Source organism: Molossus molossus, unplaced genomic scaffold (genome assembly GCF_014108415.1).
Source record: "Molossus molossus isolate mMolMol1 unplaced genomic scaffold, mMolMol1.p scaffold_m16_p_14, whole genome shotgun sequence".
Lineage (NCBI taxonomy): Eukaryota > Metazoa > Chordata > Mammalia > Chiroptera > Molossidae > Molossus > Molossus molossus.
This window is the reverse complement of record NW_023425349.1, coordinates 43767037-43784467: the sequence shown is the minus strand read 5'-3', so window position 1 is coordinate 43784467 and position 17431 is coordinate 43767037. Positions and strand designations below refer to the sequence as shown.

At 46.9% G+C, this 17431-nt stretch overlaps 1 pseudogene; it reads right to left on the bottom strand.

The window, feature by feature from the left end:
- LOC118629295 overlaps positions 1 to 3348 on the bottom strand; it is a 55069-nt pseudogene extending 51721 nt beyond the window's left edge.
- Between the last annotated feature and the right edge of the window lie 14083 nt (positions 3349 to 17431).

Here is a 17431-nt window from a genome sequence, read left to right as displayed (position 1 = left end):
CCTCCATTCTTGCTTTAGGAGTAAAGCAAAATGGGTCAGGTTGCAGGTAGTCACTCCATTTCCAGGGAGGAAAAGAGTGACCAGTTCCAGGCCTTGAAATGTCCACAGCTGCAGGGGAGGGACTGATTTGGCATTCCCTCTCTTAGAAATCGTTCTCTTCAGTCGAGAAGCCTGGGGAAAGGAGAGCATCTGACATCGGTCCTCTGCCTTCTCCTCCCAAAGCCTTCCAGAGATCGCTGGTCAGAAGAGACCAAACGTAGTTGATTATACCAATTTTCTTGTGCACAGTGGAAACCAGAGAGCTCTTGTTTGTAGAAGGGTGATGTGTGAAGTGTGTGTGTGTGTGTGTGTGTGTGTAGGGAAAGCCCACCTCTCCCCAGTCAGGGCTACATCTGAAGTTTAAGTTTTGGTTTTGGGAAAAAGGTGGCTTAGCAGGCCTTTGATGTAGTTTGGTTCTAGAACATCTAGAACCATAGAGACTGGACCACAGTGGCCTCTGTCTAGTCCAATCTAGTTCTGCAGAGTTCCACATTGGGGTCTGGAACCCCTGCCGGAGCCCCAGCTCCAGGCCAGGCCCACCTCAGCCTTCGCCTCCTGCTGACTGTAGGACTGCGAGGAAAAACGCGAACTTGTTTTGTCCTTTGTGCATTTTCTCCTCTGTGTGACCTTGTGGGGAGGGGGCTGGTGAGGGAGAGTGGTAGGGAGGCTTGGAGGGGGGCAGCCGGGAGATTTGGTGGCGTCTTCAAACCTCTGTTCATCAGCATCCCGTTTTTGCAATGCCTACACCAATCATGCTGCTCAGCAAACCCATATGACCCATGTTACGTGGCAGGCACCACTTTGAAGGGTCTGTGTATGATAGTGTATGATAATTCATTCAATTCGTACAGCCCACCCTTGATGTAGGCATGGTTATAATCACCATTTTACAACTGAGGTCACTGAGACACAGAGGGGTTGAGTGACTTGTGCAAAGTCACACAGCTAGTGAGTGGAGGAACTGGGATTCAGACCCAGACAGTCTGACCTAGATAACATGCTGGTAATCACAGTACAACAATACCCCCTCCATGGGCAAGTAAACTGGATTGAAAGACAGAACCTGCCCTTGAGAATGATGTTGCCATAGCTACTGTCACTGCTCCTACTGCCCTCCCCAAGGACCTGCAGCCTTGATAATAAGCTGGAACCTTACCAGACAATTACCAGGAAATCCTTTGATTCTCTCGCTGAAGCCCATCTGCCATTATTCCTCAAGCGCTTGCAAACTCCATTTTGACTTTGCCATGCTCTCCCTGATTTATGAACCCAGACCCTTTCCTTTGTACCCTGATGGTCTTTGTTAGCACCGCTTGGAGTGGTGTCAGTCAGCACGGGTGCTGTTGATGCACTGGTCCATAGCAGAATTGGAATTTCTTGATCCCCACTCAGAATTTTCAGAAAGGGATGTGCAGTTTTCTTTGATCCAATCGCAAACTGCAAAATTGTTTTCAGGATCAGCCAGATTTGAGTTTGCTCTCCACTTGGCCACTTCTAGAACCCTCAGGCAAGTTACTCAACCTTCCTGACCCTGACTTACAGGACCTGTAAGATGGAAACAATTGCTGTCTTGCAGAACAGCTCTGAGGAACAGGTGATATAAGCAGCTGAAGTGTCTGCCACGCTTCCTACCATATCAACGGGGTCACAGATTTTAGTGTACTGCCTCTTTTTTGACATTTTTTGGGGAGCTACAGGGTGTAGCTGATTATGGGTGTGGCAGCTTATAAGGACTGTGGCGGGCTCTCTGGGAAACCAAGAGAATGGGGGGCTGAGAGTGACAAATACAGAAAGTTGCTCCAGAAGTTGGAGGCAGGCACCGGGGTGCAGGAATTGCAATTAGCAGGGAACAGAGAACAAGACAGAACTTTCAGTAACAGTAAAGGAAAGAAGACAGGCCCTTTTCTCCCTTTGTCTCTTCTCTGAAGGGCATCAACTTACTTTTCAGAGTGGACACTCTCTAGATATTGTTGACTGACAGACCATGGAATGTTATAGAAGGTTTGCGGGGCAGGGAATATAATATTAATATCTATGTAATGTTTTTATGTTTTAATTTTAGTGGAGGAAGCCTGAGCCCGGGGCAAAAGCTAGTATTTTCATTTGCTTCACCTGAAGTTATATTGGCAGGGGCCCTGAGGGTACAGAAGAAAAGGATTAGGTTTGGGAATGGGAAAGGGTATGAAGAAGTTGTAATAAAATATATAAGTGCAAGAGCTTGAGGAATAAACACAGATGAATTTCAGTGGGAGAATAGAAGGATATGGCATAAAGACGTTCTGAGGGGAAAATACACCCCTAGGGTGGGCTTTGCTGAATGGAAGAGAGAATGAGAGAAAAGTAATGAAAAACTTTTAATATCGTGGCGCTCCCTGAGAGGCGTGCCGATATTGTTGTTTTGCGTTGATTGAGGGCCCACCCTGTACAGGGGCTGGTATCTTCTTGAAAACCTAATGTATGAAAATGTGATTGAGGGAAAAAAAGAAGAAACCTAACCCATTGTGGAGAAAGGCGAAGTTTGCTCTGACTTGTCCGGGAAATGAGTAAAGCTTATTTGATTTGTAAGTTCTTAATAAAAATCATTTGTCAAGGAGCTGAAGCAACTAGCAAAGTCTGCTGTGTACACCAGCACACCGCCCTCACCTAACGCAGACAGGAGGGCAGAGTCTTCCCAAAGGGGATTTGCAGTTTTCCGGACAGAAGAAAACACCAATTTGCAGCATTAACATACACGGAAGACATCCACATCGCCTGCTTATCAGAAACGTGTCAAGAAGAGTCCCACTGAAGTTATAAGTGTCCTTGTTAAAAGTGAATGTATTTGGTGATCCTCTGCCGCCATCTGAACTTCGTTACTCTTCAGCCTGATGGCTACTGTCAAGGCTAGGCGCGGATAACTGAGCAGGCAACCCAAGTACTTCTGTTCAGAATCCGCTGGCCCTTGATGGCAGCCATGACCTAAGCATGTTATCAGGATGAAAGCAGACCCAGCCATCCTGGCACCGTGGGCTTTTAGCACCCCACTCTCAGAGCCAGGACACAGAGGATGAGGAATAGCCAAGGAAGACGGGCAAATTCAGGAATCCTGGATCGTACAGTATGAACGCGTTTCCTCCCAATCATTTAGGGTAGCCCCACTCAGTGCTGGTGTCCCTTCTGCAGCATCGTGGGAGGACGTCTATTTCCTCAAGGGGTTTGGGGCTGGTCTGACGGGTACCAATGTCCCCCACTGGCTTGAAACCCACCTTTCAGCTCTATATCTATATTCAAGAACATTCCAGAACAGGTCTTCTTCATGGTGTTAGACATACTCGAAGGTAACTTGATTTATTTTTTGACTTGGAAAATAAATCCTGGTTTCTTCAACTCTTTCTACTATACCATGCACAATTCTTGTCACTTCGCACCCTCATATCAGTGTCCATCAGGCAGGGCTTGGCCGTGGTAACAAACAATCCCACTTGGAGTATCAGTCAGAAATTTTGTTGCCTTTATGTAACTTGGATGCTTGTGTTGCATTTCTGAGGGCTAAGCTAAGTGGGCAGAGTGAGCAACAGACGATGTCGTGTGCTCAGTCGATGTTAGACTATTTTGTTTGAATTGAAAGATGTTACTGAATATAGATTTTTAACTCACTCTAATAACACTTAGCTTACATTTGCATAGAGTATTACACTTTTCACAGCCACCAGCGCTTTCAAATGTGCCGTCCCCCTGCCTGAGAGGTGCTTCCCCTTTGTCTACCTTTGTGGCTCCCTCCCTCATGGTTTCGTTTCTTACTGGAACTTCGCTTTCCCAGCAAGGTCTCCCTCCAGCACTAGATCTAAAACTGCAAGACAAACAGAGCTCTTCAGAGTAACTTCTGCTCCACATCTCCATTTCTCTCCCTCGCTTTGAACACCGACCACTAACATACTCTGTGTTTCTGTTTCTGTGCCTTCCTTATTGTTTGTAAACCATAGCTTCTATGAGGAAGGAGCAGGTTTTTGTTTCCTCTTCAGTGCAAGTCCCGAGAACCATGCCTGGCACATGTAAGTCCTCCAAAATGTCGAATGAATTTTTGTGACTGATACTCTTGTGGTCAAGGAAGTGACAAAGGCCAAACAGGCTGTTTTCTGATGGGTTTTGCTTATTGGGGCTGATAGAGGGCTGGGCTGATTTCACTGGGATGTTTGGTGCTGGGTAAGAAGACAGGTCATCTGTGTAGCCTGTGGCTGGAATACTGAGGTGGCCTCACAGATGGGCATTGGTCCACCCAGCTGCTCAGTCTCTCATGTCTTCACTCTGCAGTGTCCCCATCTGCCACTCTTCTTGCTACAGGGACGCTTGCCTCTTCTCCTCCTATTCTTCAGGAAGTGTCCAGGTTGGGTGCTTTATAAATTACGCTTTCCAGAACAATTCTTGGTTATCCAAGTTGGAAAACAGTAAAATGATACTGTAGCCTCCACAGATAGGGAGGCGCTGGTGCTTGCGTCAAGGGTGCCAAGCTGATTAAACTTGGCTCACGCCGGGTAAGCTCGAAGCAGGACCGATCATGGTGGACACAGCATGGGGCAAAAGTAGCTTTACGGCTGTGAGTAATCAAAATGGAGACTTCATTCTTGTACTATTATTTATTAATTGTTGTATTACTTTCCATACAAACAACCATAAGCCTACTTTTCTCCCACCCAGCATTAAGGCATCCTCGAAGGAGCCCATGGGAAATTCAGCGTGTATTGGTGTGTTTCCAGTACACCAATTGGTGTATTGGTGGTCACTGTGCCCCACTGAGAAGAATGGACATGGACTTGGGGACGGCCATTGCTGACTAAGATATTCAGGCTGGCCCTCTGAGGAACTTCTCTTGTGTTACTGAGGCCTTTTAACTGAGTAATGGGGAGATGAGAGGAGAGTTAGGCCAAGGGCAAGAGTTATCATGGAGTGTTAGTCTCCCGGAGCTTCCAGAACACATCACTATCATACGACAGACGCGCATTGTCTCGATTCTGGAGGCTAGACGTCTGAGCTCAAGGTGTCAGCTGGGCTGGTTCCTGTCTAGGGCTTTGAGGGAGAATGTTCCAGGTCTCTCATCCAGCTTCTGGGGGTTGCTGGAACCTTCAGTGTTCTTTGGCTCCTGCTACGTCATACCAGTCTCTGCTTTATCTTCGCTGGGTGTTCTCACTGTGTGTGTGCCTGTGTCCAAATTTCCCCTTTTATTAAAAGTGTGTTTTTTTTTTTAAATATGTTTTTATTGATTTTTTTTTTTTTAGAGAGAGAGATAGAAACATCCATGTGAGAAACACCAATCAGCTGCCTCTTGCATGCCCCGTACCAGGGATTGAGCCTGCAACCTGAGCATGTGCCCTGACTGGGAATCGAACCAGGACCTCTCAGTTCATGGGACAACACTCAATCCACTGAGCGACACCGGCTGGGCAAATTTCCCCTTTTTTAAGGACATATTAGATTAGGAGCTCACCCTATACCAGTAAGAACACTTAATTAATCGCATCTGCAATGACCCTATTGCCAAGTAAAGTCACATTCTAAGATGCTGGGTTAGGACTTCAATATATACATTTTGGGGGACACACTTTAAACCATTACACACAATTCAGGCACAAACACATTGTGAGTACTTTATAGGTGGGTGAAAGGATTCTCAGTTCACTGTTAGCTCTTGGGCAAAGCACCCGCAGTACACTGATTTGTGCAATACTGAGTTATGTAGTCTACAACAACCTAAAATACAATGTAAAAAATGTATTATTTATGCCTCGATAAACATTTGCATAATAATTCATTTTCAAATTATGCAATTATCTTTCTTATCACAGTGTTTCATGGCTAAAACCTTGTGTCCAAAGTTACATGTCCTTATTACAGAGAATCCTGCAAACTTTCTAGATTGTAATTGGTATGTTTTTTTCTTAAAAAAATGTTTTTTTCTATATTGATTTTAGAGAGGAAATGAGAGGGAGAGAGAGATAGAAACATTGATGAGAGAGAACATTAATTGGCCGCCTCCTGCATGCCCCCACTGGGGATTGGACCCAGAACCTGGGCATGTGCCCTGACCGGGAATAAAATCGGCGACTTCGTCCTGGCCAGTTTGGCTCAGCGGTTGGAGCATCGGCCTGCGGTCCTGAGAGACCTGGGTTCAGTTCCCGCTAAGGGCATGTACCTCGGTTGCGGTTTGTCCCCGGCCCTGGTTGGTCGTGAGGATGGCAGCCACTCGATGTGTCCCTTTCATGTCGATGTTTCTCTCTCTCTCTCTCTCTCTCCCCCTCCCACTCTACCTGAACAAAAAATGGAAAAATGTCCTCAGGTGAGGATTAAAAAAAAAAAAATCGGCAACCTCTTGGTGCATGGGTCAGTGCTCAGTCACTGAGCAACACCGGCTGGACTGTAATTGGTATATTTTGAAAATAAACTTTACATTGGTGAATACCTGTTTTTTTCCCTACTGACATCAGCAGCAAGTTATTCATTGTTTTTTTTTTTTTTCCCATTAATTTGTCATTTATATACTGATTCAACAAACACTTAATGAGTCCCTACTGTCAAGGAAAGACAAGTCAGACTGCCCTTCCTGCGGCATCGGGTGTGGAGGGAGAACACCTGCAAACACTGCTGTGACGTGCTGATGTTAAAGGAAGAATCTGGGCAGCTGTCAGGAGAAAGGGCTTCTTAATTGCTCTGACATGTCCAGCTATCCCGAGTGGGGGACTCGGCTTTCGTAGGAGGGCGAGGTTCTGCTGCTAGCTAGTCTCCTCACCACTGAGTGAGGACAAGAGCTTCGTCCTGGACACCGACGTGCAGCTCTCGTGTAAGTCTGAGCTCCCCTGGGCAATTCTGAACCCTTGCTTGGGGACCCTGGTTTTATGCACCTGTAAAATTCCCATATAAAATACACCAAAACAGTTAAGTGAAAAATTATGCTTCTAAACAATTCACATTTAACAGACCTAGGCACAGTGCGTCATGACGCATCACGAGGCCAGACTCATTTAGTGTGAAGGATGGCATTGTTCAGAGCGAGGGTGCCAAGCCTGTACACCCCACCCCTTGTGAGGGGCGAACAGAAGAAGGGGTGCTGACTGCTCACAGGAGAGCCCCTGAGAGGTGGTGTCAACGGGAGGGAGGCAGTTCTCTGTTTTAAGTCATTTTAAAAATGCTAGTGTTGCCAGGTGTGTTCCTATGAAGGCTTTCCTGTCGGTTGATACCTTAATTAACAACTAATATTTTCAAAGGAGTAACTTAGAACGTGTGAGAGCAGAGCGAGGAACCAGGTGGGTAGTGAGGGTGGCGGTGGTACTGGGGAAGGTGTCTTCACGGGCAGGAGATGTAGGCTGGGGGAGGCTTCACAGAGGACATGGGAGGTACTGCTTTTTGTTGTAGGTTTTTTTGGGGTGGGGTTTGCTACTAAAAATTTTTGTCATGTACTGGGTTGCTAAATTGATCTTAGGTCTCTTTCAGGAAATAGAAAAGAAGCCTTTTTCGCCCAGCTGGTGTGGCTCAGTGGATTGGACGGTGTCCCATGGACTGAGAGGTCTCGGTTCCATTCCCGGTCAGGTCACATGACCTGGTTTTGGGCTCAATCCCCAGTAGGGGGCGTGCAGGAGGCAGCCGATCCATGTTTCTCTCTCACATTGACGTTTCTCTCTCTCTCGCCCTTTCTCTCTCTAAAAAAATCATTAAAAAAGAAAAAAAAGAAAAGAGAAGAATTTTTCTATAAATTCGAGGGTGATAATAACCTTCCCAATTAATGCTGGAGCCGCTGCCAGTTTTATCAACGACAGGAAGTTCAGCATCTCCCGTCTTGTGAATTTGTACGAGGGCCACAGGGGCGGGCTCAGGTTGAGGAGTGGGAGTTGGGGATGTGGTGTCAGTCCTCACGTGAGGTACCCTCCCCTCCCCATGTGCAGGGACTGGAGTTTGCCTGACCAGGCTACTATTGCCACTGTTTCTTGCTGCCACATGGTGTCACTGTTGGGGTTGAGTCCTGCACACTTCCCAGTGGTTTGCTAGTCCATCCTGTCCTAGAGATGATCTGCAAGGTGATTTCTCACTCCTATGTCTAACAACTAGTGTGCAGGGGGTGTCGGCTTATGGGTTATAGGGTTGCACTTTTTATTGGATAAAAGGTGGAGCTGAGCAGCTCCGGCAAGAATGTGCGGTTTCTTCACTAGTACATTTGATAAGGAGAAGGCTGTAAAAGGAATAAATATGAACAGAAGAAATTACCTGTAAATTATCCAGGGGTCAGATTGGGTGCGTCTTTGAATTATTCACCAGGATCACATCAGCAGTCTATCTATCTATCTATCTATCTATCTATCTATCTATCTATCTATCTATCTATGTCTATGCCTATGTCTGTCTATGTCCATCTCTCTCCCTCTCTCTCTCTCTCTCTCTCTCTCTCTCTCTCTCTTTCTATCTCTATCTCTCTCTATATATATCATTTTTAATTTCCAAGACTCTGTTGTCCTGTGCAATTAGAATTCTTTTCCTACTGTGGGGTTAAGATGTGGTCAATACAGGAGTAAAGAGGGAGATGATCTGGAATGTAAGGTCAACAGAGTCAGGAAAGTTGGTCATATTGTATAATATCCTATTTCTCTTGGTTTTGATGCTCGAAATGTCCACTAAAATGTGACCTTCATCCTTCTAAAATCTCTCTCTCTCTGTTGGTATAGTAACCTGAGGAAGGCACGGTGCCCTGGGAGGGGCAGGCTGTCTCACTCTGTCGCCTCCTCGTCCTCATCCCCAGGAACCCACCGAGCACACATACTCTTCTTCCTACCAGTGTATGTCCCTGGAAAAGGACCCAATAAACAGATTCATAGAAAGGTGTAAATGATAAAACTTAGTATCTTACCTATTTTAGGGGCATCAGCTTTAAAAGTGACTGGCCCTTTATGCAAAATAAGTAGTCTGATTAATTTTGGAATTTCAGGTGGACATGAAGCCAACAAGGTGTGCTAACCTCCTCAAAGCAGCTTGACTAAGAACTGGGCCTTTCAGTAACAGAGTCCTCCGGTTTCTCTTTGCTGGGATCCCACAACCAAACCTGCAGCCCGCTTCTCCAGAACTGTTCTTGTGAAGACTGGCAGCAAGTCTTCAAACAAATTTGAAAATCTGGCATTCAGCATTCATGCCCATATTGTTTAAACTTTGCTCTTACTGAATTTCTGTTCTTTCCCAAGTACGATTCGCAGCTTTTGAGATTATAAATCAGGGTAGTAGGAATGGTTTGGTGGGCAGGTCCACTCTGTGTGTAATCTTTTTAAAAATTTTTATCCTCACCTGAGGACATTTATCTTCAGGTAGAGCTGAGGGAGGGAGGGAGGAAGAGAGAGAGAGACATATCGACTGGCCGCCACCCACACGACCCCAACCAGGACCGGGGACAATCTGCAACCCAGGTACGTGACCTTAGCGGGAACCAGACCCGAGACTCTGGTCCGCGGGCTGACGCTCTAACTGCAGGGCCAAACCAGGCAGGGCCCTGTGTGTAATCTTTAAACTCTGATCTTCAGATAGAAACAATAGTTTCAGGAATGAACAGCAAGTATCTTCTCAGATGTGTGTCACAAATGTGTAATCTCCTTTACATGAAACCTATACCTATTTTTAGGAGAAATCATGCTTTTCAAAGTCTCTGCCTATGTAAGTGTTCCCCACTTAAAACAGTTATTTATTTTTAATGTAACTTTTACATGTCAGTTCTCAGTCTTCTCTGATTTTACTTTCTCCTGATCACCTCTAACCTAATTTTTGATGTTGGTTTGTTTGCTTGAATTCTTTTTAAAATGCCTTCACTTGTAGGCACTGACCTGAAGAGAATCTCCCCTATGTTTTTCTCTGTCCCTCCTGTTGCCACCTAGCTAGAGGTTTATAAAAGGGCATAAAATACTCTTTCTATGATGCATTGGTGACAATCCCAGTTTCCAGTAGCTGGAAAATATCAATAAACAGACCATGGTTTAGCCATCTCCCGGTAGAAATTCAAAAGAGTTATGACAGTAGTACGGGGAACAGGGCACTATATCATTGCAAGGTAAGTGCCAGCCACGGAGAGTGAGGGCTCCGCCCAGGCTGCAGGCTGGGTGCTACAGATTGCCCAAGGATGAGCATCCCCCGAGCCGGAGCGGAGTGTTGACCCAGCTCCAGATTCATCGCTGCCATCAGCTGCGCTCTGTGTTCTGCTGAGAGTCACTTCAGCCTGTCTGAAGGAGGCAGCTGTCGTAAATTACACGTGTGGATCCTGGGGATAATTCTTGGCTTTCATCATGCTGTGAAGGCTTCAGCAATTAATTTCTTCTGTTCTTCTTGCAGCCAAGGATTCTCCGCATTATTCATCTCTTTGGGCAAAAGCCATCGGTGGCCTTCGAGTTATTTCCTCACTAGGTTTAGGATGGGAATTACCTGACTGTGGATGGCTTGGGCTTGTAGTTCATTGTCAGGTGGATTCTGACCAGGTAAGACTTCAGCAGTAACTTAATCTGTCTTAAGCCCACAAGGCGTTGAGTTCAGGATGGCATTTCTATTAGACATGAAGGTGCCAGCTTGGCATTTTCAAAGCCAGAGGCACAACTTGCTGATGCATTCACCTCTTGAAGTGGCTGGTTTCCCTCTGTGCACATGACAAGACCCAAATCGTTTCTCTACGGGGCCAAACCTGGGCTTTTATTTCTGTTACTATATAGAAAAACAAAATCTCCCCAACCACCAACCTTTCCTGCTGGGAGATTTAACACTTGAACGAACAGAGTCTGAAAGAGCCCCGGGTCTAGCAGTCCACAGGGGAGAGACTGAAGAGGGCAGAGGATGGAATTTAGTCCCCCGTGCCCTGTTTCAAGCCTCAGATGCTCACAGAGAATTCAGAGGACGAGACGGGACCATTCAGCCTGGACCTCCTGATGGCGTATGTGTTTGTGTATGGGGAGGGCTGACTAACTTAGCCCTCATAGTCCTCTGATTAGAAGTGTCCCCTCTTCACTGTTCTGACCAGGCCCACATCAGCTGGCAGATGCTGCTTAGTGACAGCGAAGCTCAGAGCCCTTCCCAGTCTCATGGAAACAACTGATTGGGAGCTAGGAAAGGGGGAGCTGCGTTCAGGTGCCCGCTTCCTAGGAGGCCAGCTTGGGCATCTTGCAAAACCTAGACACGGGTGTCAGGGTTTTCCTCCTCCCAGGATTAAAGGGTGCTGGCTTGAGGGGGATCCCGTGCAGTGGGCCACGTTGGTCTTCAGTGTCGTTAGCCTCTGTGGTCAGAAACTCTCTTCATAGTGCATTACCCACTCTTCGCACAGCCCTCAACACAGTGGGCACCTAATAAGTATCTGAATGGACCAATGGATAAATGATGAGGGCCGGGAATCCGTCACTTTGGTGCATCTTTTGCAGTGCAACTGACCCTGGCTTTGTGGCTTCTTTTGCCCTCGTGGCAAAAATTTCCTGTTGCTGTCGCTCCAGTGCTGAAGTAGCCCCTCACTGGAATGTAGTCTGAACGACTCGTTCCCTCTGAGGCAGAAGAGTGGATGATGAATCATTGCTGTGCTACTCTCGAAGGGCTCTGCACGTTCCAGCAGGTGCCAGGCCACTGGAGGCAGAGTAAATAAGAATTAATTCCCACGAAAAGTGGGATTTCGGGTTGGCTGAGGCACCGCCTTCGGTCAGGAGGAGCATTGCTGCGAGCTCCCTCACACCGCTATGCACTGGACTCTCATTCCTTCCCGAGCATAACTTTGCTCCTGGATAGAATCACAGATGATCTGACCAAGGCCACTGAACCCTGAAGTGCCCCAGTCCCTCTAAGGGGATGTTGCTCCATCTCAGTGCAACACAGGAATCAAGACCTTTGAAATTCCAGCCGGGTCCTGGCTGTGTCGGGCGCCCGAGGGAGCAGGGCACGGCACTGGGGTATGTGGACAGGCTCACTGCATACTTCTCAGATGTTCCCAAACAGTACGTGTGTGGGCCTAACGAGTCCAGAAAATAATCTGCAGCTCTGACATCCTCTTTTTTTTTTTTTTAATCCTCACCCGAAGACATTTTTCCATTTTTTGTTCAGATAGAGCAGGAGGGAGGGAGGGAGAGAGAGAGAGAGAAACATCGACGTGAAAGGGACACATCGAGTGGCTGCCTCCCGCACGACCCAACCAGGGCCGAGGACAAACTGCAACCGAGGTACGTGCCCTTAGCGGGAATGGAACCTGGGTCTCTCTGGACCACAAGCCGATGCTCTAACCACAGAGCCAAACTGGCCAGGGCTGACAACCTCTTTATATGGAAGGCATGTGCTGAACACAAAGCCATCAACGTTGGTTCTTCTTCAGGGGGAGGGAATAAAGAGGCTGGTTCCCTTCAGGTGGAGGTGGAACTGAGCTGCTGGCTGAGAAGAGAACTTGGCCAAGGTCATTCTGCAAGTAGCCAAACTGCCTCTCAGCTCCTAGCCCAGCTCACCATTGTCCTGTGCACCCCATTATCCCAGTTCGAATGCTGAGCTGCGTCAGAGCCGGTCTCCTTGGTAGGGCTGTGCAGAATGTGGGTGTCAGCAGTCTGGGCGTGTGGAGGCTCTGAAACAATACCGGGTATTTTGTAGCAGGTATGTGCTGAGTGTTCTCTCACTCGCTGCATTTGGGGCATTCAGCACATAATCCTACAATTAGTTCATTAAAAAAAATAAAAACTACCTGCGGGTCACCTTTAAAACAAAGGGAGAAGCAATTTTGAATTTAGCAATTTTTCATTTTTGACATCTAGTACCACCTCAAGCTCCGCAGTTACAAATAATGCTGGTGGGGAACGGAGCCTTTTATGTGCATTCAAAGAGGGAAGGGTTATACATTATGAATAGAACAAGGAGAAAGGAATTGGCTGTGTAGTGCAAGATATTTTGAGTACATTAATCAGCCCATCTCTTTTAGAGTGGGAATCCTTTTTTAAAAATGGGTATTAAACAGAAAGCAAACAATTTGTGCAATTCAAGTCTCCTTGATTTACAATGGACAGACGAGGGCAAAGGGAAGAGAAAACACGGAGCAGGGCCTTTAAGAGGGAGTTCCTCAGGGTAAAACAAGACAAGGAAAGAAACAGAAGCACCAAGATGGCATCTGGTCTGACTTCCATTCCCACAGTGCTTGGCGCATTGATTCTTTAATAAGCAGCAGTTAGGTGTCAGCTCTGAGCTCATGGAACTCACATTAGGGGAGAAGGCAGGTCCTTCTCAGAGAGTCCCAGCAGGACTTGCTGTAAGCGAAGCAGCTACAGGACGTCCTGTCGGGTAGGAATGCTTTTCTTTACAAGTCATAGAAAGCACTGCTCACAGCGGCTTAGAGTCCTCTCCCGCTCACCTAAGAAGAAGTCTGACGTAGGCAGCTGTGGTGTGAGCTGAACACCTCAGCGACACAGGGCTAGTGCCACTTGGGCTTTCTTGGGCCTCCCCTCAGTGTTTCCAGATGGCAGCCACAGCCCACGTTCCGAGTGGAGGGCAGGAGATGCCAGTGACCACTAGATGGTTCATCACGGACCTGAAACCCTTTCTGTGAGGTCCAAAGCAGACTTCCACTGACGTCTCACAAGCCCGCACTGTGGCATCTACCACGCTCTTCCTCCCCCCAGCTGCAAGGGGAGCAAAGAAAATGGGGCCTTGGCTTTTCTAGATCTTTCTGCTAAGCCTTGCTCTCTACACCAGAACACAACACACTCCGTTGATCTTGGGTTGGGTCAGTGGGCTGCGCTGGGCAGATGGAGGGAAAGAGCAGGGCAGGGGTGTGGTGGCTGTTACCTTGGCTCCCACCTGTGGCTGCAGCAGTCAGGCTGCGTTTCGAAGCCTGTCAGGTGGTCCTCCCCTTCTTGGTTGGAGAACAGCTCTCTCCTTATCCTTCCAGGGCTAGAGGCGCCCTACTATTGATAGTACCCCCCAACCTCACCCCCACTTCCCCACCTCCCTGTCCCCCAGATGTACTGCAATATCCATTAGGAGTTCTCTGTTGCCACTCCTTTGTAAATAACCCCTTTATGAAGCTCCTCTCCAGTTACTCCATGTGTGCGCCCTGATGGGTATGATAGCAGGGTTGAGAACAGGTGTTTCTTTAGCTAACCAGCATTGTCTGCCAGAGGTATTGATTCCCTGGGGGCAGTGGAGGAGGTGGGTGGTGGTTGGTGTGTCAGGGGCGGTTCACAGAGGAGCTGATGTTTGAGGAAAATCTCAAAGAATAAGTAGGATTTTGCCAGGGCTGGGATGTAGAACTTTCTAGCAAGAGGAATTAACATGTGCAAAGCTATGGAGATGTGAGGTCCATACAGTGTGGGATGGAGGCTCAGCATCCTGAAAACCAGCTGGCCAAGGAGTCTGGGGTTTTCTCCTGGGGGAGATGGGGTGCCCTTCAATGACTCTAAGAAGACCATGGCTTGAATTGTGTGTTACAAAGATGATTCTGGTGGCACCATGGAGGATTATTAGAGTGGGTTGAGCAAAACATCCGGGAGAGGCTTTAGGAAGTTGCTGCAATTTTTCTCCATGAGATAATAAAGTCCTGGACAAAGGACAGCTTTCCCTGACAACTCCCCCCCCCCAAAAAAAATTAAACCCTCTCCCTCCAAAGCAGTTACTCCCTAGCCCTAGTATATCCGGCATCACGGAGTATTATAATAATATTATATTGTTATGATATGAGTACTATAGTTCACTACATTATTGACTTTCCCACCTATCTGTAAAACTCCATGGGGAAAGCGACAATGTCTGAGATTGTCTTTGTATTCCCAGCACAAAACATAGAGCCTGGCATTCAATCATTGTTTGTTGATCTGAATGTAGGAATTGGGATTGTCATCTACTGGAACAGACCTGCCTTAGCGGCAAAGTGGTTAGCTGTGATGACTATAGTATAGCTGGATTCTCACATTCCATAGCTTTTCTCTTTCTGATCGAAAGGAAGGAGGGAAGAAAGGAGGAAGAGAAGGGAGGAAGGATGGAAGAAGAGAGCTGGGAAGGAAGGAAGGAAGGAAGGAAGGAAGGAAGGAAGGAAGGAAGGAAGGAAGGAAGAATGGGTACACTTGGTTTTCTGGATTATGTGAAAGAGTGAGAGGGGCAGTGATGAGGAGCTAAACCAGCCGCCGTGTAGTCCTTTATGACACCAAAAAAGTCCTGAACCAAAAAATAGAAGCCACATGCTGCTTTGTTCAGCGACATGGAGGGGGAGAAATAGACTACGTGACAACAGTGCTTACTTTAATTGTTTGCACACAGACAAAGTTATTCCTGCCTGGCTAGGAATTGCTGCCCAGAAGTCTGTTCTGAAACCCAGGAAAGGAACAAAGCTGACCCCATCCCGAGCCATGCCCAGAAGTCGTTTGGAAGAGTTGCTTCCTTTCAGTGATCTGACAGGGGATGAAAGGCCCCCTCTAACTCATTACCTTAATGATGTTGAAAAACAAAATCTGATCAACTGCATCCCTCGGAAAGACTGCGTAGTGGGAGGAAGTAAAATAATAAATTTTGGAGAGTGACTCGAAAATAGCTTTTGGGAATTTTGAAAAATGCAGTCACAGGTCAGAAATCTCAAATGAGAACTTGATTAACTTGAGAATATAAAAAAATGTTTTTAATGGCTGTAAGTTGTGTTGGCTGGGACAGGGTCTTAAGACTGCAAAAGAAAGTCTTTCAGTAGTTCTGAGAACCTATTCTAAGCCACATCATCTCATTTAAATCCTACAAAATGAAGTAGATATTGTTATATTTATCTTACTGATGAGGAAACTGAAGCTTTGATGCTTAAGTCACCTGCCCAAGTTCTGGGATTTACACCCAGTTCCTGTCTGATTTCATTGACTGTGAGCTTTGCCCAACATGCTACTCTTGTGACATTTGTATCAGTTTTTTCTGTATTTTCCCCACTTACTCGTATTCTGTTATTCAGTATCATTCCAGATATTTGATTCTGTGAGGTTAATGCTCACTCTCCCGGAGAGTTTCAGTTGTGATATTGTATCTGAGGTCTTAATTGTTCCTTGCAGAAGGAAAATTGAGATCATTAGGGCTCTCGAGTTAGTCTTTGGAATAACACATGGCTTTTCTTTCCCTCAGGCTTTTTGTACAGTTTAGATGATTTACTGTGCATTTGTCCTAGGAAGTATTTGTTTCAGAGATAGTGAGTGACCCTCATTACTGCGCCTGTGCTCTCATCCACCTCTCATTGCTCTCCAAGAAAGCAGGTGACGGATGCATCTCAGATGTGTCGGGCTCAGAAGATAAGCACAAACCCCACCAGGTCGTGGTAAGAACATCTGCTCTTTGCTGTTTATCAGGCGTGAACTCGGAGCCTGGAGAAGTGTCGGTGTGCTCATCAGTAATCAGATACGAGTTTCTTTCTTTTGGGCGCTGAAGTGTGGGGTTTCTCGCTGATGTTAAACAACCTGGAGTGCACCCTCTCAGAGAACCAGCCCTCCATGGCCCGCAGTGACCAAACACTCCCTGGGAGAATGGGAACCTCCAGCCACAGGGAAGTGATGATGTCTCTGTTTACTTTGAAAACTCTTTCTCCCACCTTGGCTGGTGTGGTTCAGTGGTTAGAGTGTTGTCTTGTGCACTAAAAGGTCACTGGTTGGATTCCCAGTCGGGCCACATACCCAGCTTGCAGGTTTGATCCCTGGTTGGGGGTGCAATGGAAGGTAACTGATTGATGTTTCTCTCACATCACTATTTCTCTCTCTCTTCCTCCTCCCCCCCCCCCATCCAACTTCTTCTCTCTCTGGAATCAATAGAATAACATATTCTCCAGGTGAGGATTAAAAACAAAATGAAAACTCTTTCTTCCTGTGCTGTGGTGGGGGACAGTTTCCTGTCTACTGGTGGGGGCAGTGTCTTACATACCAAGCCCCTTTGCCTATCCTTTGGAACTGGCTCTCTGTCCTCAAGATCTTTGCTGTCATCCTCAACCTGACATCTGAGCTCTGGGGAGGAATCCAGGTTTTCAGGAATTCTAAACCTGAGGCTAGGAGAGTGTCTTCTGAGGCTGGGGGAAGTCTGCAGTATTGATTTCATGAAGTGGTTCATTCCTTAGCACTTGGTGCACTTTCTGGTTTTGGGGCTTGTGTTCTTACTTTCATATTACTTGTGTAAGACCCTGGGTCCAGTGTGGTGAGAGCTAGAAGGTGGCAAGAGTTAGAAACATGTTTGCAGAATAAAGGGCCTCTGGACAAGTCATTCTCCTTTCCTTCCTTTGCTTCCTTAAGTGTGGTGAAGGGGACCCGTGTGTCTGTCATTCATCACCGCACCAGTTTAGGCATGAAGCATGTAGGAGACACATGTGCGTACACACCACCGCTGATTACTGTTTCCAGCCCTCTTGTAGGTGGTTTTCCAGTTACAGCATTTAATCCTGTCTGCAGTCCCA